Raw genomic sequence first — 22,976 nt, 5'->3', positions numbered from 1 at the left:
TCTCTCACTTTTCACAGGTACCCTCAACTTCTATGTGTATTTCTCATGAATCCTTATCACTTGATTTGGGGAAGGACAACCCTAAAAAGGTAAATGCAGAAGAGATACCACTACTAGCCTAAAACCTTTCAGTGTAACTCTTCAGTCACTCATTCAATCTCTGGACTTGTTTTATATGCACTACCGGGCATTGATGTGGTTTGATGTTTGCTGAACAGGTCCTGCTTTCTTTAAGTATGTTCAGCAGAATGTTTTAATTCCTCTCTTTAAAATGAGGGGATGTTACCAGAAAGGAGTCCAGATCCAGACCCCAAGAAAGGGTTCTTGGATTTCATGCAAGAAAGAATTAGAGGCAAATCCATAAAGTGAGAGCAAATTTATTAAGAAAGGAAAGACATAAAATAATGGCTACTCCATAGGCAGAGCCAGCCCTGAGGGCTGATGGTTGGTTATTTTTATGGTTATTTCTTGATTATATGCTAAACAAGGGTTGGATTATTCATGAGTTTTCTGGGAAAGGGGTTGGCAATTCCCAGAACTGAGAGTTCCTCCCCTTTCTGACCATATAGGGTAACTTACAGACATTGCCATGGCATTTGTAAACTGTCATGGCACTGTTGGGAGTGTCTTTTAGCATGCTAATGCATTATAATTAACATATCATGAGCAGTGAGGATGATCAGAGGTCACTTTTGTCCCCATCTTGGTTTTGGTGGGTTTTGGCCAGCTTCTTTATGGAAACCTGTTTTATCAGCCAGGTCTTTATTACCTGTACCTTGTGCTGATCTCTTATCTCATCCTGTGACTTAGAATGCCTAACTTCCCGGGAATACAGCCCAGTAGATCTCAGTCTCATTTTACCCAGCCCCTATTCAAGATGGAGTCACTTTGGTTCAAATGCCTCTGACAGATATACTTCTTACCCATTGTTCTCAGCTTGGGGCTTTAACCAACATTCCAGGATACTGGGAAAAAATCTCACTCAATATTTTGTTCCCTAAGAAAAATGGCTTTTGTTAGCTTGAAAATTCTTTAAGAAGATGAAAGAACAGAATTTCAAAACCCCCTTAAGAAGTGAGCGAAGTCATAAAATCGTAGACATTTTACAGCTTAAAGTATCTCAGAAATCACCACCTTCTCTTTTCTTTTCTTAAACTTTTCTTTTAGGTTTAGGGGTACATGTGAAAGTTTGTTACACAGGTAAACACGTGTCATGGGGGTTTGTTGTACATATTATTTCATCATCCAGGTATTAAGCTCAGTACCCAATAGTTATCTTTTCGGCTTCTTTCCCTCTTCCCACCTTCCCACCTTTCATTATTTATGAAAAAATCATGTTCCAAAAAGAATAATTGACTTGCCCAAGGCCATGGCTATAGGGCTAGTTATGAGCAGTGCTCAGTCTGCCTATAGATTCCTCTCTTCATGCATCCACAGGGTAGTAGAAAGTATTTTTTTCCTTCATTGTGATGCTTCCCTATTATTATCATCCTTATTTTTATTATTGACACACTGAAAAAAATTTATGACTGAACAGTGTTTTGAGATATTAAAATTATAGTTAAACACATTCATCTGGAATACCATCAAAAGCTAAAACGGGAATTTTTACATATTCTTTATTTTGCTTTTATGAGGAAGAGGCAAATGACATGTAAACAAGTTGCTATTAGAAACTTACCCAAAAAAGAAGCTTTTAAGATATGTCATTTCTTGATGAATCTGGTCAATACAGTTTCTCCTTATTTGAAAACTGAAATAACAAACCTTTACATTTCCGTAAGTCTTTGCCACTTAGAACTCTTCTTTTCCTTTATCTTTTTTTTTTTTTTTTTTTTTTGAGATAGGATCTCACTCTGTCACCTAGGCTGGAGTACAGTGGCACTATCACAGCTCACTACAGTCTTAAACTCCTGGGTTCAAGCAATCCTTCCATCTCAGCCTCTCAAGCAGCTAGGACTACAAGGCACCATGCCCAGCTAAGTTTTAAATTTTTTGTAGATGTGGGATCTCGCCACGTTGCCCAGGCAGAACTTTTCAAAACATCATTTGAAACTCTGCATTGAGAAATTAGGTTATAATGATTACCCTGAATCACTACAAATGACTTTTGTTTTTGTTTTTGCTTTAATAGGAGAAAAGGCATATAAATTTATTTAACGTGCACACAGAAACCTTCAGAATAAAGACCCAAGCCAACAATAAGGTGCAGAATCTTATATTCCATCTTGAGGTTATAGAAAAAAAATGTGAGCTCAGAGTATAGCCCAAAACTGGTTATGTTGGTAAATCAGGTTTAGTGGCAAGCCAAGTTATGAGAGGGAGAAAGGAAGAGGCCAATCTAGCAAAGGTAGCCTTGTTATATGGATGAAGCCTCGTAGAGAGCAGTGCTCTGAGAGAGTAGACAGTAAATATGTTTTCAGACCTTTAAAGGTGTCAGTCTCAGTTAATCTCTCCTAGATCCAGGAATTGCCTAGAAAGGGAAGGCCTGGCTGCACTAATGAAGATTCTCTACAGCTACAAATTTCTCTCAGCTCAGTCTGCTGGCCATGCAGCAGCCATTTCAAAATGACTTTTGAATAGTCCAAAGAAGATGGAAATTTGTTCTGCATAATTTAGTGGTAAGTGTTTAGAAATAGTCCTCCCACTTGTGGTATTGGCAGATGGAAATGCTCAGCTAACTAGTACATTCCAATAACTGAAGTACTTCGCTTTCCCAGCCATGTTGGATATTGGGTTGCCATTCCAATGTGCTTCCAATGGGCAGATGCTGTTGGCTAAAACAAAGTTCTTAAATCCTTTTGTATTAGTCAGAGGTCTCCAGAGAAAGAAACCCAATAGGAGGTGTAGATACAGATAGATACAGATATAAATATATAGATATAGATAAAAACATTGGTGATAAAATATGGGCTCACATGATTATGGAGACTGAGAAGTCCCACAATCTGTCATTGGCAAGGTTCAGGCCCAGGAAAACTGGTGATGTAGTTTGAAGACCTGAAAGCCAGAGAGCCAGTGGCTGTAGATTCCAGTTCAGGTCTAAAAGCCTGAGAGCCAGGAGTCCTAAAGGCAGGAGAAGATGGATGTCCCAGCTCAAGCAATGAGGCAGAGAGCAAGTTCATCCTTTCTTCATCCTTTTGTTCTGTTCAGACCCTCAAGAGATTGAATGATGCTTTTCCACACTGGGAAGAGACAACTGTTTTACTCAGTCCACCAATTCAAATTCTAATCTCTTCTGGAAGCATCCTCACACACATACCCAGAAGTCATGTTTAAATGGCTATCTGGGCATCCTGTGGTCCAATCAAGTTGCTACATAAAACTAACTGTCACAATTTTTTTCTACAGTATGTATCAAAAAACCTAAAATTATATTTTAGAAATTTATCCTAGAAAAATACTGAACAAGTGTGAAAAGCTGCTTTACAATGATATTCAATGTTGCATTTCTTATAATTTTCAACATTAAGGAATAACCTCCATGTCTAATAAAAGAGGAATGGGCCCAAAGATATTATACAGTGACAAAATGGAATTTTATACAGTCAATAAAATGGTGATATAGAAGACAATTTATTGACATCTGAATGTGTTAATGACATTTTCTTTAGTGAAAGAGTAAGGTGTCAGGGTGTGCAGTAAAATCACAATTTTGTTTTAAAAAGTTATGTATCGTTAAGTTTGTGTGTACAAGAGAGACTATTGCTGAGATATGGATATCTTTGGCTTGCTGCCCCTCAGAATCTATTTGTATGAGTTGTTAAGACTGATATTCATGAGATCTTTATGTTTTTTGGCTCAAGAAAGAGAAAGACATATTGGGGATGAAGATAGCCAAAGTGATGGAGGGAAAAGGAGGTGGGAGCGATTTCAATGGCATGGACTCTGTTTCAAAACCCAGCCAGTCAGGTTTTGAGTCTCAACTGAGAGAGAAGTTAGGGAGAAAAGCTGAAGAACTGTGTTGGTAAAAGTTTGCTAGCCTCTGGGCACCAACTATGCCACTTCAGGATCTAAGGAACAAGATGGGCCTTAGATTTAAGAGAGGGTCACTGGTCAGCCTCTCCCCACCCTCCCACTCGTTTCAGGCTGGCACCAGCACAGGGTAGCTGTGCCCACCGAAGGAGCCATCTTATGGAGAACAGCAGCAGCACGGATGGCAGGCAGGCTGGAGCAGGAAAGAGCTGTGTTCCCGAGCATGTGTGAGACTCCAGGATCCTACAAGACATGCCCCGAGGGACAGCTGAAATCCACAGGGAGCAAGTCGGGGCTGGGATCTGTCGCAATGTGTGTAGTAACCTAATGTAGGTTTTTCGACCTTGGCACTTGTTGACATTTTTGAGTGGCCAATTCTTTGTCATTGAGGGCTATCCTGTGCATTGTAGGAAGATAAGTAGCATTTCTGGCTTCTACCCACTAGATGACAGTAGTCCCAACTCATTTAGTTGTGACAACCGAAAACGTCTCCAGATATTGTCAAATGTCCCCTGGGGTTAAAATCTCCCCAGGCAGAGAACCACTGATATAATGGAATCACAACTACAATGACAGGTTAGTGAAAATTGGTGCATGATAACAGCTAACATTTAATGAGTCTTTGTAGTGTTCTGAGCTTTGTGTTTTTAACTCATTTAATGCTTACAATAACTTCATGAGGTGGGTTCTATACTTATCTTCATTTTAAAGATGCGGAAATGAAAGCACAGCACAGAGAAGTTAAGTAACTCTCCCAAGCTTACACAGCTGAGAGGTGGCAGAGCGAGAATAGGACCCCATGCAATCTGGCTATGGAGACCTCGCACTTAAGAAATGCAATAATATGTTAACAATTGCGGACCTTCTATGAGATTGCCATTGTTCTTTGTAGGTTTTTATTTTTGTACTTTCTAATTTTTTTCAGTAAAAGAAGTCACCTTAATAAAAAGAGAAACATTATTTAGCCAGTAATTTACTCAGAGCCAGGGTTGCTGCACACCTGTATGAGCCCGCTTGCATGGTGAGTGTATCTCAGCAAAGAGCCCCATTGGGTGTCCTTGTGCACAATCCCAAGAAAAGACCAAGATGGCCAACATAATTTTGTACTTGGACCGAAAAACAACAGTATAAAAGACAGACTTGGCAGAGTGCGTATTTTCTATGGTTTGCTGTTTTCAATCTTCATATTGTCTCTCCTGACTATGCAGTGAATGAATTCGTAGTCCACGCTCCGTGGCTCACCACCGCAGGCACTCACCTGAAAGCAGCAGAGGACAGCCTCTCACCTTCAGCAGCAATAGGCTCCTCTCTGCGTAGTTGCTGATGCTGTTCCTGGGTGGAGGGGCTGGTAGTGTGTGGGTGAATAGGCATGGAGGCTGAGGCTCTGGGAAACAAAGGGCTGAGCCCATAGGCTTGGACTGAATCTTGCCCATTTGTCAAGCGCTGGCTAGGGGAGGCACTCGGGGTGATGATTCCTGCCAAGGCTGGGGCTGGCAGCTGAGCGCTTCACAGAGCCTGCCTGTCAGTCACTGCTTACGCTCATCCCTTAATGGCTCTTCCCTTGTCATTTGCCTGGTGTCGCTTTTATCTTAAGTGAATTTAACAATGGTGAAAGGTGCCAGTCTGAGGTCCCCAGAGAGGAGCTTTGCCGGAAGAGCAGTTAGAATGAAAGTCGCCTCCATCAAATTGCCTCCGCTGCCCCATCTCAGGAATAAGTAACCCCACGGCTGCAGGGGTACCCCGGAGGCCTGGCCGAGCCAGCCGAGCTCTTCCCACAGCTCAGCAGGCAGCCTTAAGGGAAGCCAGCTGCAAGCAGGTCTGCAGAACTGGAGACATCTTGCAATTGCTTTTTTCTTAATTTCCACACCCAAGAGTATTTCAGGAGGAATTTAATCTCTATGTTTCTGGTTCATTTACACTTAACTTGTCACAGGATTCTTTCCAAAGAGCCATTTGGTGCCCAAGAGGACTTGTGAGCTTTTTAAACATATATCCATCTTAAAAAAAAAATTCTTGAACTAACCAGGTTCAAAGCAATGTCTGAGCCACACATGAATAAGAGATGGTTTTAAATTTCAAATTCAGTTAAATATCTGAGAGTGGTTTTGTGAGGCAGCCCATCTCACAAATCAATCAATGGCAGGTGAAAGCAAGTTTCAGTTTACCGACCCTGGGTTGGGAGTTGAAGTTAGGGTGTGAGATGGGTGAGCAGGAGAAGTAAGAATAGAGGAAGCAAGAAAATAGACTAGCCAAAGGCATAGTAATTCCAGTTACTACTTCTGACCTCTTACTATATACTAGGTACTATACTAAGTTCTTACAACAACTCCATAGCAATTTTCAGATTACCAAGAAACTTTCCCTGTTTTATACATGAATAAACTTAAGTTTAGAAGTTAAGTAAGTTACTCAATTCACGCAGCTAGTAACTGATGCATCCAGACTGAATTCAGCTCCTTCTGAATGCAAATCAGCAACATTGAAATGAGTGGGGGAAATGGAGGAAAGAACTAGAAGCTTGGCCAGTTCTGGGTTCCATCCTTTGCCACCACCCATCAGGGTTCTATAATGCCGGAGCCTCTTTTTGTGTTTCCATCCTCATCACCTGAGAAAGCATGGTGGGATGGAGGGCGAGTCTGGCTGATTCCAAGACGTCTCATGGTGCAGACTACAGTTGCTCCATTTGAAGAGCTTGCTTTCATTACAATTGCTGGACACCATCTCCTATTCACCTAGCAAATTAAGCTTGAGGTACAGCTAGGAAGAACTGAGCTCTGGCTTCCTGACCTCTGAGTGAAGCCTGAAGGAAACTGGAGGCAAATGATTTCCTAGGCACTGAGGTCAGTTATTTCTGTGGACCTTGTATTTATTTGTATTTATTTATTTTTTGTTTATCTATTTTTTTGAGACAGAGTCTCACTCTGTCACCCAGCCTGGAGTGCAGTGGTGTGATCTCCACTCACTGCAGCCTCTACCTCCCGAGTTGGAGCAACTCTCCTGCCTCAGCCTTTGGAGGAGTAGCTGGGATTACAAGTGTGAGCCACCACGCCCAGCTAATTTTTTTTTTTTTTTTTTAATATTTTTAGTAGATACGAGGTTTCACCATGTTGGCCAGGCTGGTCTTCAACTGCTGACCTCAAGTGATCTGCCCACCTCAGCCTCCCAAAGTGTTGCTATTACAGGCATGAGCCACCATGCCCAGCCAATTTTTAAGACAAAATTTCTTTGTATGTTCTGAAGATTTAAAAAAGAAACAGGTAGGGGTGTGTGTGTGTCTGTGTGTGTGTGTGTAAGATATCTGTGAGAACAGAGGACAGTTTTCTGCTCGACCAGGAGCCGAGTTTGCTTATCACAGTTGAACAACAGTTTGTTTGAGGCCTTACTTCCCTTGCTATGTAGTTCATGAAGTGCTGAGGACCTCTGATGGTAGGACTGTTGTATTTGATGTTACGTATGCCACACTGAGAAACAAACTATCAGATGCATTTATTTTGGTTGTTTTTTATCCGGCACCGTTGCCTTGTGTGCGGTTTATAGAGATGAGCATAGATCTCTCCAAGGGTGAAGGCCACTCGCAGACTGTCCAGTACTTCTTTCTCATCTATTTAAACATGCATGGACACTGCACTCACACTGTTCTTTAAATAAGGGCTTTCCATTGAATTAGTAAGTGTAGAACTCACAAAAGAGGATGAAAAGTTCTCATATGAAAGCAACCCAGTGCACAAGATCTGAGAGGACCTTGGGCACAAGACCTGCCACTCTAGAAGGAAGCAGCTCATAGGTCCATGCCTGAGCAAAGAGAAGCTTGAGTTGATGAGAAAATGTGAAATGAAGCCCAAAACAGGGGCTTTCCCTGGGTCTCCAAGGTTTATAAATACTTATGGACGCAAAGACATGGAAAATGACATACCTCTATCCATGCCCAGGAGATGGTGTTGGCAACAGATGTAAAAAGGATTGGAGAACTGTAAGCAGAGGGGGAAATGCCAATTTCAAGAGGCAGCAGCTCCTTGAAAGCACCTGGGATAGCTGAGTCCACACTTGATTGGTCTCTCTCTACTGTCAGCTCCTCTGGCATCCATGGTCGACCCTATACAAGGCAGTACTTCACCACAATCAGGTTAGTATTGGCTTTGCCTGTTTCATGTAACCCTGTGTTTCCACACATCATCCCCTTCTCAAAACCTCCAAAGGTTTCCCCTTACTGGCACAATGAGCACCAAACTCATTTCCTCAGCCTCAAAGCTCTTTTCCACTTTTACTTTCAATATTTCCTCAACAATGTGCATGATCAACGCTCTACCCTATTAAACCTGATCCATTTGTCACTTAGGGGACCCTCTGTCCCAGTTTTCCCAGAACACAGGATTGTTGGTGCTAGAACCAGGAAGTTCTAACCAAGGCAACAAAGGCAAACTGGGATGAGGAGGTTGCCTATCTAAGCCACCCCTGGATGAACACATTTGAATTGCTCTACTTCCATACCTCTCATGCTTCTCCCCAGCTTAGAATGCCACCTGCTATTTTCTCTACCTGTTAGAATGTATTCATCTGCTAAGGTCCGCATCAAATTCTATCTCCTGGGGGAAGCTTTTGCAGATCTCCCACTGTGACAATCCATTTCTCTTTCCTTGGAGATCCCAGTAGCTCTGGTTGTCTGGAGGACTGTAAGTGGGAGGAATTGAGTAGAGCGGTTGGGAACATGAATTTAGGAGGTAGATAGGTGTGAGTCTGAAATGTGATTGTGACCATTGCTGATTGAATGCAAGTCATTTAGCCTCTCTGTGCCTGGGTTTTCTTGTGGTTAATTGTGGTGGGATGCATAATTAGAATATCTAGCTTTTTGGGAGGTTGTGAAGATGAAATGAAATCATATACATAGCACCTGCCTCATGTGGTATATTGATATACACAATGTTACTATTCTTTGGTTCCTTTATTCAGTGAATATTTGTTGAGTGCCTTCTATATGCTGGGCCCTGTTCCTTGAAACGGAATCAAACAGAATAAAAAAAATGCCCTCAAGGAGGTTAGATACTAATGGGGAGTGGAGGAGACATAAACGTAAACTATACACTGTGGCAGATGGTGATAAATGTTAGAAAAATAAAGCAGCAAAGGGAGATAGTGAGGGCTTTATATAAGGTGGGGAGAGAGAGCCTTAAGCAAAGACCTAACAAAGGTGAGGGGTTGAGCCATGTAGATATCTTGAGCAAAGAGGCTTCCAGGTAGAAGGAATAACAAGCACAAGGTACTGAGGAAGACTGTGCTGGAGATTTGGGGATGATATGACTGGAGCAGAAGGAAAAAGACATGTGCTAGGGAACAAAACCAGAGGTAGTAGGAGGGGCAGACCATGGAGGACTGTGGAGGTAACCAAAGTACAGTGGCTTATTCCCTGCACAAGAAAGCATGATCCTGAAAGTGTTTGGGACAGAGAAATCCCATTTTCTGACTTCTCATTTTAAGAGTCGTTCTTGCATTGGGTTGAGGACAGACTGTAAATGTGGGCAAAGGCAGAAACAGGAGGATCTGTCAGGAGACTGTTGTTGTAAAACTGGGTGAGAGAGGAAGACGACTTAGACAAGGGTGCAAGAAGTGAAGGTTATGAGCCTGGTTAGATTTTGGCTCTTTTGGGGGTAAATCTTGGCTCTTTTTGGAGGTAGACCCAACAGGACTTACTAACAGATAGTAGCCTGACTCCACTCAGGAATGACTCGAAGGCTTCTCTAAAGAAGGATAGTGTCACTTGTCAACTGAGATGAAGACTGGGAATGTGCAGGCCAGAGAAGAGTTTAGCTTTGGAGATGTTACATGTGTGATTTCTTTTAAACACCCATGTGGAGGTGTTGAACCATGTGAACCAGGCAAATCTTCCTTCAAAAAAATAAATCTCAGGCTTATTTAGTGGTTCAAGAGGAGGGTAGAGATTAGTGGGGGATAACTAAAGCCCTTCCCTGAGACCTCCCCTAGGTATTACCACCACTACTCAACCAGAAGCTCAGATTCACCATCTTATACTTTTTTTCTGAACCTCCCTCAGTTCTTAGAACAGGACTGGGCACAATTCATTTCTGATTTGTATTGACTAGTGACCACAGAAACTGCAGAGCAGGAACTTTGGATTTCATGAGCTCTTTTAAAACAGAACCTTTGTGCTTCTAAGGCCTTTTCATGAAAGAACCCTGCCCTCCACGTGGAAGCTTTCTGAAGGTACCCAGCGTATTACATCGTCCTGTGTGAACCTTAGTGAGCGCTCACGTAGGCAATGCTGGGTGGCAGACAATGTCACTCTTCCAGGTTCTCCAGAAACAAGAGAATAAAAGGTAGAAGATGAATGGCCCTTGCCTCTGAAACAGCTGCTACTGTTCCCGCATCTGCATGGCCAGTTGATTTAGAGATTTGTGAAGAGAGCCTCTGAGCCCCTCACTCCTGCCAAGTGAATTGCCAGGAGCATCCCATGGCAGGAGTTATCATTCTACTCCAGGTGCTGCAGGACAAATGCCCTGGAGTTGGAAGATGAAATACCCTTGCTCCCAGAGGAAGCTGCAGGCACGACCTGGGCACCGTTGTGAAGATGAAGGTTATCCTGCCCTGAATAGCCAGCAACTTGGAGCTAAGTCAATAACACTCATCAAAGACTAATTCCAGAGGGAGGCACCTAGGGCTTGCTGTTGCTGAAAGACTGATAATATTGTCAACTCTCCCTCACTTATGCCAATGTGCCTGGAGGTGGAGGTGGGCACCATGGAATATTCGCTCCAAACAATACATAATCCAGAAACCGAAATCATTTCCCTTAATTGTGAATGATATACTCATCTTTTTGCCTTGTTCAGGCCACACTTTGCAGATATTCCAGATACCAACTGATTTGCCATAGCCCCATTCCCCTCCCGCTCCTCCACTTCCAAAATAAATGTTCTAGAAAAGTATTTCTATGATCAAATACATTTGGCAAATTCTGGGTTAACAAACTGCAATAGGTTTCTTTGTGCAGGATTTCTCAAAGCTTTTAACACGCAAATGCACATTGAAACCTTCCAAAGGGAAAGAACACGGGCAGTAATATTTGAGCAGAAGGACCTGTTTACCAGAAGCACCTATTAAGGCAAGTGTTCCCCTAATCACACTTCGGGAAATGCTTCCTTAGGCTAACATGAAAATGGTTTTCTTTCTCTGAGACTAAATGATGCTTGGGGAAAGGGTCCAGGAGCATGCTGAGGACTGGATTTTTAAAGTGCCAGGAGGTTTAAAAAGAAAGCAAAAGACAGGGAGAACTAATCAGTCCAGGAGCATGAGGGGGCCGTCGATTCTCCTGCCTGGCCTTTACTGACTCACTAGCTTCTGGCTGAGGGATCTGGCTCCATGGGAAGGGCTTTGCCTTCAGAAGTTACCAACAGGCATTTGCTTTAAGACCTGGCTGGCACTATGTAGTGCTAAAGGAAGGAAAAACTGAATGAAGACCAAAACATTTCACCCAAGGCTACTTTGAAGGGGGAGGGCCTATCAAAATTTACATGCACAAAAGGTTTCTCTTAAAACAAAACCCTCAGATATTCTTTGCCACAAAATTTTGGCCAATATTTTCATGTAATGAGAAAATCAGAGAAGTTAATAGGAGGTATAGGGGGTTTCAATCTAACCTGCTCTATCCGTCATTTCCTCTACAACATATGGAAAAGCCATCCTGTTGCTATTTGAACACCTCCACTGGTTGGGGGTCTCACCACCTCCTAAAGCAGCTTGGGCCATTTCAGACACCTCTAAGTGCATGGGTCTAGTACAGTAAACTCTACTCCTGACTAACATGATCCCGAATTCCCAGCATTCTCAGTGCTTGCTGCTTTGAGCATAGTATGCACTAGCCTTTGCCAGTGAGTAATGCAGAACCTAAAATAAAGCAACAATAAGTCAGATAGACTGACAAAACGAACAGAAAGAAACACACAAGGAAAACAGCCAAAAAACAGCAGTCTTCACGTTTTTTACTATTTGGGGAAAAGCAAACCTATGAGGGTGCCTTTTCGGTGAAAGAGGAAGGTTGTTTTGCAGGGAAGACAAGAGGATGTATGTGAAAGTGTTTTGAAGAACTCACTGGGACATACACCTAAGTGTAAGGTATTTATTAGGGGATTAACAGTGGGAGCTATCACAAGGCAGGGAGAGTAGGAGGGGGAGAAAGGGTCTGATTGCTAAGAGGCTAGTAGGAATGAGAGGAAAGCAGTGGAGGACAGGAGCAGGAAAGATCCGGAGGAGTCACGTGCAGAGGAAGCAGGTCAGTAGATGGTTACGTGTCCTCCTGAAAAATCAGTTTCTACTTATGAAAATACTACGTTGGTCACCACACACCCTCAGCTATGTTGCCTAACTGAGAAATCTGGGCGTCACCCTTAACCTCTTCTTTTTCTTCATCCCACTATTCCTGCCAACCTGTTGTCAAGTGTGGAAGCCCTCTCTCTTAAACACAAGGAAGCTGTATGACGTGTTCCCAGAGAGTAGGTGCGGTGCCCATGATCTTTTAATTAAGATGAACTAAGAGCCTTTTAACATGCAAAGCAATGAGAGGCAAAAAACTTCCCTGTGAAGATCTCACTGTATCACTGGGCACCATTTACCCAATCAAGGGGAGATGTACTTCTGGACAAATGAGGGGTTAAGACTCAGTTTCTGGATCAATGACAGCACCAGAATGAACTAAAAGGCAGGAATGCACTTTGTTGGAAGGATTCTCTGCCTCCCTGCATCTCTGAATAGACAACTGCCTTCCTCATGACGTGTTCTTTACTCTTGGACTCTCATTCAATTGCTCCTGGACACCGTGATGAAGCCACCGGGCATGGCAAACATCACCTGACTTCAGCCTCAGACTCAGCTGAGGTTGTTCCGAATCTTCACTCACACTGGGGTCCTTTAGGGTGCTTAAAACGAGAAAATAAGGGGATGTCCTGAAAGAAGGACCAGGTGATGGAGTGATGTGCATATGAAGTGGCAGGGGTCTGGTGAGTGTGTGTATGTATGCACACATGTGTGTATATGTCTATGCATGTGCACAGAGGAAAGACAGGTTAAGCTACGGTTTCACATCTTCTCCAGCTGCCTCCATCTGGAAAACTGGAAGATTCTCTGACTCTAATTCACAGAATTCTCTGGGGGGTGGATTGATTATAGCACTTAGAGATACTAATGATTTACAGGGACTGAGAGGTCTCCTGATTTGCCTTCAGGCCTTCAATGACCTTTGTCAGCTTTCTGTCTCCATCCATGGTCTGTCAGCCCAGAACCCATCACACCCAGCCAAGCCCAGTATCATTTTCTGGCTGGAGCAGCTTCCTTAACTTACAGGTCTCTGGACCTTGCCTGCATCTACCCAGTCACCCTTAGTTGACCTCTCTGAATTCAGCATCTGCCTACCTTATTGCACATGTCCATTCTAGGGATCTCAATATCACATGTCTACTTTCACGTGTAAACCAACATGTGGGACCTGTGGTTAACTGTAAAATGCCACTCTAGGGCATTAAAGATGTGTACTTTATGAAACGCTCTCTAGGAGAAAAAAGTGATAACTCAGCAAGCAGTTTGCTTCATACTAGAATCCTTCCAAGTCTTTCCCTTTGCAATTCAAATTTTGCCCCTTAAATCACCAGTGTGCTTCCTCCTGGGTCCTCAAACTCTGGATGCCAGCCCTTCCTAGTCAGTCCTGTTCTGAGGTGCTGTATATGCCCACGGGATGATGAATGCTTGGAAGTCACCTATTTTTGGCCACCCAAAAGCTCCCATGCAGACATTTACCAGGAATTGTGCAGTTTTCATCTGCCTTTGCATGCTTAAGTGTCTTAATTTTAGGTGTGTGTGAGGCAGTGAATGACTGTTCATTTGAGACTAGGGGGTCTGGTTTTTAGGAGGGGCTAAAAGATTGATGAATCTTGCTGCATTGAACACTCATGGGGTGGGGAGAATATGGCGTGAAGTAGGCATGAACTGTGGAATCAGTCCTGGGTCGCAATCTGGATTCTGACACAGGGAGCCTTAATCTCTCTGAACTTTATGCATGAAGTTGATTATTGTGAGAACTGAGTGAAATAATGCATATAAAGCGCCCGGTACATTACATACATACAACAGGTTCTCAATAATGGCAACTTTTGATTATGATTTATGAGCACCTCTCAGATGTAAAGTGTTAGGTGCTGCAACACCTACAGAGATTTATTCCACATTTGGGTGCAACATCCAGGCTCTTTTTTTTTTTTTTTTTTAAGAGCGCAAATCCACGTTTATTTATTGACTTTTCCTTAGTTTAAATCCTTAAGGGGTACAACATCGCTCGGATTCTGTGTCCAATAGCCTTAGCAGGAAGATTGCTTTGGAATTTGGCACGAACCATGCTGCTGTTTCCGTGGGCCCGAGTTAACTTTCCCCAGATTACTCTGGTTTTGTTTGGTTTGCCGCCAGGAGTCACTATGTTGTTCTTTGCTTTGTATACGTAAGCGCATCTCTAGTTCAAAGAGAATTCTGTTTCATCTCGGGCATAACCACCTTCAGCTTTAAGAAGAACTGTGTGCTCCCTTTGGTTCTGGAGACCCCGCTCATAGCCAGTAAAAACGGCCTTGGACCACAGCCTCCCAAACATATTTTCTTTTAGAAGTCCTGTTCCCAGCAGGCCTCCACAGGAGCCAAGATGGCGGGAAGAGAAAAGCAACATCCAGGCTCTTACTTACCATGTCAATGCTTCTCAGCCCTGGCTAATGCCATAATCACCTGGAGCTTTTTTTTCCTAATTACAATCTTCTGATACTGCAGTTGTCCCTTGGTATCCTGGGGGAATTGGTTCCAGGACTCCCTCGGATACCAAAATCCTCAGATGTTCAACATCCTCATATAAAATGGCTTAGTATTTGCATATAATCTATACACATTTTCCTGTATACTTTAAATCATCTCCAGATTACTAATAATACCTAATAAGATGTAAATGCTATAAATAATTGTTATATTATACTTTTAAATTTTTCTATTATTTTTTGTTTTATTGTGATTTTCTTTGCTTTCAACATTTTTTCATTTAAAGTCGGTTGAATCTGTTCATGCAGAACCCACGAATATGGAGGATAGACTATACTTTAAAAAATTCTGACTTAGCAATCTGGGGTGGGACCTGGGAATCTGTGTTTTGTAAAAGCTGTGGGAATAATTCTAATGATCAAGCAGAGGTTGGAAAGAACTATTTAGAGCCAAGTGTATTTGGTCACTAAATCAGTAATTCTTAAAGGCATGGTAATAACAAAGTTAGTGATGCAGTGGTTGATGAAGATTTTTTTCCCAAATAAACACATTGAGTATTCCCCTTCAGCCAACCAGAGTAGAGTAGAACCAGAGGGGAGGATGTGCATATATATTTTTTAAGTTTGTAGGTAGTTTTGCTATATCTCCTCTTCTCCATTTCTATTGGAAACCCTTCTATGGGACAGTCTTGGAGCTCAAACCCCAGTGGAATGTCAGCATTCATCTTCTCTGGTACCATCCATGTGCCTTGTGATTTTAGAATTCCACATTCATAACTTGAATTCAATTTAAGACAATGCCAAAAGGACCTCCCAGAAAGCAATATGGTGTTGGGAGAAGAAGCCACTCAGGGCAGATTTGCCCCAGAAACTGATTCATGAGATGTTGCAAGTCAATGACAATCAGAACTAAGGGATAAAAGGCAGTGGTCATTTTGCAATTCCCAGCACTAAAACAAATACCTAGTTGTTGATTAGTTTTCAAGTCCTGGAGATAAGTTGCCTCCAAAGAATGAGAAGTTAGGTAAGTGAGTAATTTCATGTTGAAATGTAGGAGTAAAGGAGGCAGAGTGTCCCTTGAGAGTACCCAGCTGCGAGATAACCCCAAGGGGCAGAAGGCAGGTGCATCCTTTCCACCAAGTGACAGACCAGCTGGGAGGTGCATCCACTTACTTCTCATAGCAGCTATCCTGGATCTGAGAGACTTGGAAGCTGGAAATAGGTGCTAGCCAGAGGTGTATTTACTGGAGGCCAGGGGTGGCAGGGGAGAAGAAAAGAGGGAGATTGAAGACAAGTGTGCATCCTGATTTGAGAAATTAGCAAAGACTGCAGATCTTCAGGAACCTGGACAGTCTAAACATGGGAGATGACTATAGAAGCAATATTTATATGAAAAGATGCTCCATGAGAATGTCAGCCCCATGACAGCAAGAGCTTTATCTTGTTCAGGCCGTCAGTTCCTACCAAAATGACTCATCTTGTTCCACTCAGATATAAAAAATAAAGCACATTGCTTCTGTATTATCAGGGAAGAAAAAGCAAAGGGGGAAAAGCCACTATTTAACAGATACCTGTTCTGTATCTAATATTTTAATACCTTGGTTCCCAAACTTTGTTGCATATTTCAATCACCTGGGAAGATTTTAAAACTCTCAATGCCCTATACCAGTTAATCCACAATAACTGGGGGTGAGAGACAGGCATCGGCATTTTCTAGAAGATCCTCGGATGATTCCAATCTGCAGCAAAGCATGAAAACAACTGGCTTCACACATTGTTCTTTTAATCTAAAAAACAATTCTGTGAGACAGGCCTCATAAAGTTAGCCCTGTTTTACATATGAAGAAGGATGACAAGAGGATAATCACTTGTCCAAGATCAACCAACAATTAAGAGCCTAACTTTGGTTAGGTTTAAAATTTAAGTACAGCACTTATCCAGTGGCTATACTCTTTTCACAGCATATACAACTGCTCAAATTGTCGTAATAAAATGCCACAGACTGGGTGGTTTAAACACCAGAAATTAATTTTCTTGTGGTTCTGAAGGCTGGAAGTCCTAGATCAAGGCCCGGCAGGATGGGTTTCTGGTGGGGGCTCTCTTTCTGGATTGCAGATGGCCACCTTCCTGCTGTGTCTTCATAAGATAGGGTCAGGGGAAGGAGGAGTGGGAAGACAATGAGCAGGGGGAGGAGGAGAAGAGAAGGCATTAGCTCTCTGGTGTCTTTTTCTTCTTTCTTTCTTTCTTTCTTCTTTCTTTCTTTTTTTTTTTTTTTTTTACAGAGTCTTGCTGTCACCCAGGCTGGAGTGCAATGGCACTATCTCGGCTCACTGCAACCTCCGCTTCCCAGGTTCAAGCAATTCTCCTGCCTCAGCCTCCCAAGTAGCTGGGATTACAGGCGCCTGCCACCATGCCTGGCTAGTTTTTGTATTCTTAGTAGAGAAGGGATTTCACCATTTTGGCCAGGCTGATCTCAAACTCCTGACCTCAAGTGATCCACCCACCTCGGCCTCCCAGAGTGCTGAGATTACAGGTGTGAGCCACCACACCCGGCCTGGTGTCTCTTCTTATAAGGATATCAATATCAGATCAGGGCCCTACTCTTATGACCTCATTTAACCTTAATTATCTCCTTAAAATCTCAATCTCCAAACACAGTCACACTGGGGCTTAGGGCTTCTGCGTATGGATTTGGAGGCGGCACAATTCAGTCCATGGCATGCAGTGTTTGGTATCATACTTACCATTCAGTAGATAACCTGTCGTTATTCTTTATTTATAGGAAGCATATTCATCACCTAACACAGAATGTCAGTTTTTGTGAGATGTCCTCCAGCTCACTGAAGAAAGAACAAGAAGCCATAAACTAAAATCTCTAGTATCAGAATTGAGGCTTAGACACTAGAATGTGTTTCCTGAACAAGATTGTTCGGCATATTTAAACGAAAAACATCCAGAAATTGTTTCTGCCTCTGCTTCTTTAAGGAACAAGTGAAATTTCAGATGAAATGAAAGAATCATACTTTTGTGAACCAAGATATTCTGGGAAGGATAGCAGATCAGAACTTAAGGAGCACTTTCTCCCATGCAAGCTGTTCTAAGGATGATGAAGTATTCCTACTGATGCTCAGAGAGAAACATGCCTCGCTGGCCTAATTCTGTGTGGCACGGCACTTTGCTGGTCTAATTCCGTGTGGCATGGGCACTTTTCAGGGCATTCAGCATTTGCGGAACCTCGCTTACACTTTATCCAAGATGGAGGACAATTTCTAACTCTTCATTTACTTCTATTTTTATTCGAAGATAAGACCCTCACAGCAGAAAGGAATTACAGCCCAAGTTAGCTGTGGAAGTGGTAGGAAAAGACCTCAGCTCTTTACAGGAGTGCTAGTGCCTAGGTGCAGATGAAAGGACTTTATTCTCATCTTGTTAGTAAATAGACAGCGTTCAGACAGGACTAAAGAGCCGAGATCTTTGAGAAACCATATCAAATATGAGACAAGAAAAGTAAAAGCCTATGAAAGTTATCAAGAAAGAGAAAATGATTGAAGCTAGAAACTGCATACTATAAAATAGATGTGTATTGTTTAGGAAAATTCTCAAATAGAAAATTAACACATAAAGAGTATTTATAAAAGAAAGGAGTAGTCTCAAGGATTAGCATAGATTTACTTTGAACAATTCATACATCCCCAATGCATGTCTTTATTTTGCTATGATTATTAGACTGACATATCAGGAAAATGCTACATGTCTATTTCAGCAAGACATTTGACAATATTTTAAATGATATCCTTATGAACAAGATAAAGAAGTGTGAACTGGCTAGAAATTCAGTTATATGAATTTATCGGAAAACTCATAAAAATTCACATTTTAGACTGATATTAACAATGGGAAAAATTTTTAAATAGTAATTATCTTATTAATTAGTTTAATAATTATAGTATTAATGATAACTAATATTTATCTACTAACAGTGTTTTATATGTACTTTCATTGTTTTAAAAACTCATAGTCATTAAGTCTCATTGGTAAACTTAGTGCAATCCTGTTAAATATTTTTGGCAATTATTTGGTGAATATCATGCAAACAGTTTGGGGTGTCAGAAAACTGGGGGACAACACTATGTTGGATTATTTAAAACAGAGATACTGGAAAAAAATTCAAGTGATTTTCAAACTTTGCTGATAGCATCAGAAACTTTCCCTTTAGAACATTTTTGAAAGACAGATAGCTGTAAGCATATAAAAGGAAAGTTCTTTGGACTCTAGAAGCATCAAATGAATCTCACCCATGAGCAATGTCTGTATTAAAGGCCTACATACCTGGTAACTTGAATGTGAACATAACAAAAGGAAGTTTGCAGAAATCAACTCCTGTCCTCGAGGAACAGATGACCTAGAGTTAATAACAAAGAAAGACAGAAAGGTATGATGGGAAATAGAGACACCCTAACAGACAACCAAACACACAGCCACAGCCAGATCCATGAAAAAGAGTGATGGGTTACAGTGGGTGCAGGTGGCTGGTTCAGATGCACAGATGGGGGTAGGAGGAGAGAGGGCTTGATCTGTGTGCACATTCATGTATGCATTTTCTCCCATATGTGCACTGGGGGAAAGCAGAAGGAATGTGAAAGTTTTTGTCAGCAACTGGAAGGACAGTCTCTCCTTCATAAAGAAGAGAAACAAATAGTTTGTCATACTGCCTGGTTACTTCCTCAAGCAGTTACCAGAGAGTACCCTCCCTGGATAAAGCTTGTCCCTTGGGATGCAAATGGCTTTGCCTTTTCCTTTTGCACTCACATGAAGGAAAGGGAGGTAGAATCTGCCTTGAGTCCACCCCTCCATTGACCCCAATCCTGGAGCTGCCCCACAGCCCTGGACTATGCTGAGAGCCAAAGGTCACGGGAGTGGAGAAGCAGCAGACAGGCGAGGGCCTCCAGGGAGATGAGTCCTTGCCCCAGTGTACTAGATGTGAGGCTGCTACTGTTTGAGTTGTACCTGGATGGGATGAAAAGGATCAGCCACCTGATGGGGAGGGGTGGGTGTTCTAAGCCACCTTTTGATTTAATATGCTGTCTATGGGGTTTCTCCCAAAGTAGATGGGAAAGTCTTCAAAGACAGGAAGATGTCGTCCACCCACTCAATCTGTCCCTAACTCCCCGCAAAGGCTCCTAAAACGTATGGAGCTACTCTAGAACAGTGCGTCTCAGAGTGCTGTGACTTTTCAATCACCAAATTTAAGTGCCTTTGACATTTGATACAAATACGAAGTCCTAGAACCTGTCACATTACTGCCAAATCAGAATCCCTAGAAGACAGTTCAGAACCTGAATATTTTAGATGCTTCACAGATGATACAGATAAACACAAGAGTTTGTGACGCTTCACAGATGCAGCAGATAAACACAAGAGTTTGTGAACTAGCATCCTAGAGGATTTAAAAATCTCGGCTGTATAGTGCTGGATTCTGAGCCAGACAGCCTGAGTTTTAAATTTCTGCTTCTTGCTCACTGTAAGACCTTGAGCAGGTTACCAAACCTTTCTACACTTTGATTTCCCCCTCTGTAAAGTGGGGATAATAATAATCTCCACCTCAAAGAGTTGTGAGGATTAAATGAATATACAAAACACACATAGAAAGCTCTTGGAACACTGTCTAACACATAGTAAACCGTCATAAGTGTAAGCAGTTATTATCCCGCTCAGTGTATGGAGGAGGAAGTAGAAGTGCAGTTCAAGAAGCAATGCACAGCCAATTGAAGACTCCATGAGAACTAAAAGCCAGGTCTTTGTACTTTCCCGACAGGATACTTTCTGCTTTTGTTTCTTCCCTTCTCTCTCTCTCTCTCTCTTTTTTTTTTTTTTTTTTTTTTTGTTGAAACTGAGTCTCACTCTGTTACGCAGGCTGGAGTGCAGTGGCTTGATCTCGCCTCAACCTCCCAAAGTGTTGGGATTACAGGCATGAGCCACCGCACCCAGCCTCTTCCCTTTTCTCTTCAAGGGGATTCCAAAGTTTGATGCTCAGTCACTAAGAATGATCTAAACGTGCTTTTTATAAAAAGTTCCATAGAGAAAACAAAAAATGGCTAAATCCCATTTGGAGAACTGGTTCTGAGTGCTGCCAGTGTTTGTTTGGTGAGAACCCAGGCAAGAAGTCGTGATCAGAGAGTACAGCAATAAAGGACTCCATGGGAGGATCTTGGCCATCTCTTTTATGGGCCAGGAAACAAAGCTCCTGAGAGTTGCAGTGATTGATGTGCATATGATCCAAGATTATGACTTTAATGCACAACTCCTGACTCCCAGTCCAGTGCTCTTGCCCTTTCCTGACCCTAGGAAATGAGATGCCATGTGCTGTGGAGTCACCGAGTCTGAGCCTCCTGGATGGGACATTTTGCAGACTCCTCCACGCCCAGATCTTTTGGCCTGCCTTCTGACAACCCCTCTACCAGCCGACAGCCATCTGCATACAGCTGTGACAGCTGAGGTTAGAAGGCATTTCTGAGGAGGACTTGGAACAAACCAACTCAAAAGTGCTCAGATTTTAATAGAAAAGGCCTTCAGGGATTCTTCTAAATCATGCAGAGCAAAGCATTTCTTAAAGTGACCCCAGCCTTGTCCTTTTTATAACTTCCTCCAAATGAAGGGTGGTTGGGGACTCATACAGGAACAGCTCCTGATTGTTGGCAACAAGTTGCAGTGATATTGGGTATCTCTGTGACCACTTGTCGTTTAAGGTTCTCAGCAATAGTCTCGGTTCCAGCCTAAGGATTCCGATGAGGCCCCTCTTGTCTTCAGGGCCATGTCTACTCTTCAGCCAATAAAGGTCAGCCCTCTTTCACCCACTGCTTCCTCACATCCCCTTTTACTGTAGGTGGGGCTCGGGGTCCACATTTCTGGCCAGCATTCAGAGGAGAAAAGAGGATTGGCATGAGCAGGCAGGAGAGAGAGAGCCTAGTGCCTGGAAACGACTCAGCATCTTGCCCTTGTTACTAATAATCCTCCCAAAATCACCGAATGGTTTCTGGGCATTAAAGTTATCGTTTGCCATAAACCCCCTGTCTGTTTTCTGGAGAGTTTAATATATTGCAGGAAGTTTCACCCATAAAAGGTGATGGCTGCGCTCCTGTGAGTGAGCTGGACGCCTGTAACTTATGACCTTCATAAATGTGAGTGGGTCTCGCGAGCAAGTCCATCAGTCTTTGGAGTAATTCTGCTTCGTAGTAAAATATTTTACTGTGCATACTCCTGTCAGCATTTACCTCAGTGGTGTGGAGACTTCCCGTTCCTGCTGCCTCTTCCTCCCTACTCTTGCACCATTTTCAATGATCTCACTTTCAGACCCCAGTCTGAGACACACAGAATCATCTACTTTTTTAGGGCTGCAGCCCCTCAATCCATGGACCTGTGGGACTTGGAAAGCGGCAGAATCAATGTAGCATTATTTATCACTGTGACATTCTGGGTACTTTTTTTGCTTGCAGAAGTTGAGGGAGTCAGTCAAGAAAGCCATCACTTTAACTAGGGAGGGTCCTTCATTATCAAATGGGACTGTGTTTGAAGGTGATTCGCAAGCTGTAGAGTCTTCTAGAAGTGGGAGACTTTTTGTCACTCTGATGAAGCATGGCAGTTAACATTCTGCTTTATAATCCCAGAGACCTAAATAGGGTTTACCAGAGTCACAGGCTTAACACTGGCCCAGAAAATAACCAAACACTTTTTATGCAGTGTGGATCAGTAGCGCGAACACTCCTGTTAGCAATCTCAAGTTTCAGCTCCACCACCTGCTTGCCAGGTGATGTTGGGCAAATTACTCATCTCCCCTATGCCTCAGTTTCCAAAGGTGTAAAATACTATGCCATCTCCATCTCAATGTTGACATGAAAAGCAGATTAAATACTTCATAACAGCAAAAACTGTCATAATTGCCGTGTGATAATGTTGTCACAGTAAGGAATAATGGAGGGGTAAAGGCTTAGAGGAAATGAAGCCAAGTGGAAAATGAGAGCACTAATAAAAAGGATTCAAGAGAAAAAGAAGCAGTTGAATATAATAAGTGGAATATCTGGCTCTTGAAATCAGGTGTCACTGCTGTTATGGGGATGGGCAGTGCTGGGAGCTGTGAGTTGGTGACCATACTAGAGGGCACTGGCTTTGTGAGGCTGGGGGTTGGTTCATCTGCCTGGAAACCTGCTACTTCCA

The 22,976-nt window shown here is 42.6% G+C and overlaps 1 long non-coding RNA gene and 1 pseudogene across 1 annotated transcript; one reads left to right on the top strand and one right to left on the bottom strand.

Annotated features, from left to right (window-relative positions):
• Window positions 1-4,303: 4,303 nt before the first annotated feature.
• On the top strand, window positions 4,304-9,871 carry LOC116271615. Its single transcript, XR_004180218.1, has 2 exons — window positions 4,304-4,551; window positions 7,905-9,871. It is a non-coding gene; the product is annotated as an uncharacterized LOC116271615 (long non-coding RNA).
• A 4,379-nt stretch (window positions 9,872-14,250) lies between these two features.
• LOC116271611 lies at window positions 14,251-14,614 on the bottom strand (annotated as a pseudogene).
• Between the last annotated feature and the right edge of the window lie 8,362 nt (window positions 14,615-22,976).

Source organism: Papio anubis, chromosome 1, assembly GCF_008728515.1.
Source record: "Papio anubis isolate 15944 chromosome 1, Panubis1.0, whole genome shotgun sequence".
In the NCBI taxonomy this organism is placed as follows: Eukaryota; Metazoa; Chordata; class Mammalia; order Primates; family Cercopithecidae; genus Papio; species Papio anubis.
This window is presented reverse-complemented; position numbering and strand designations above follow the sequence as displayed.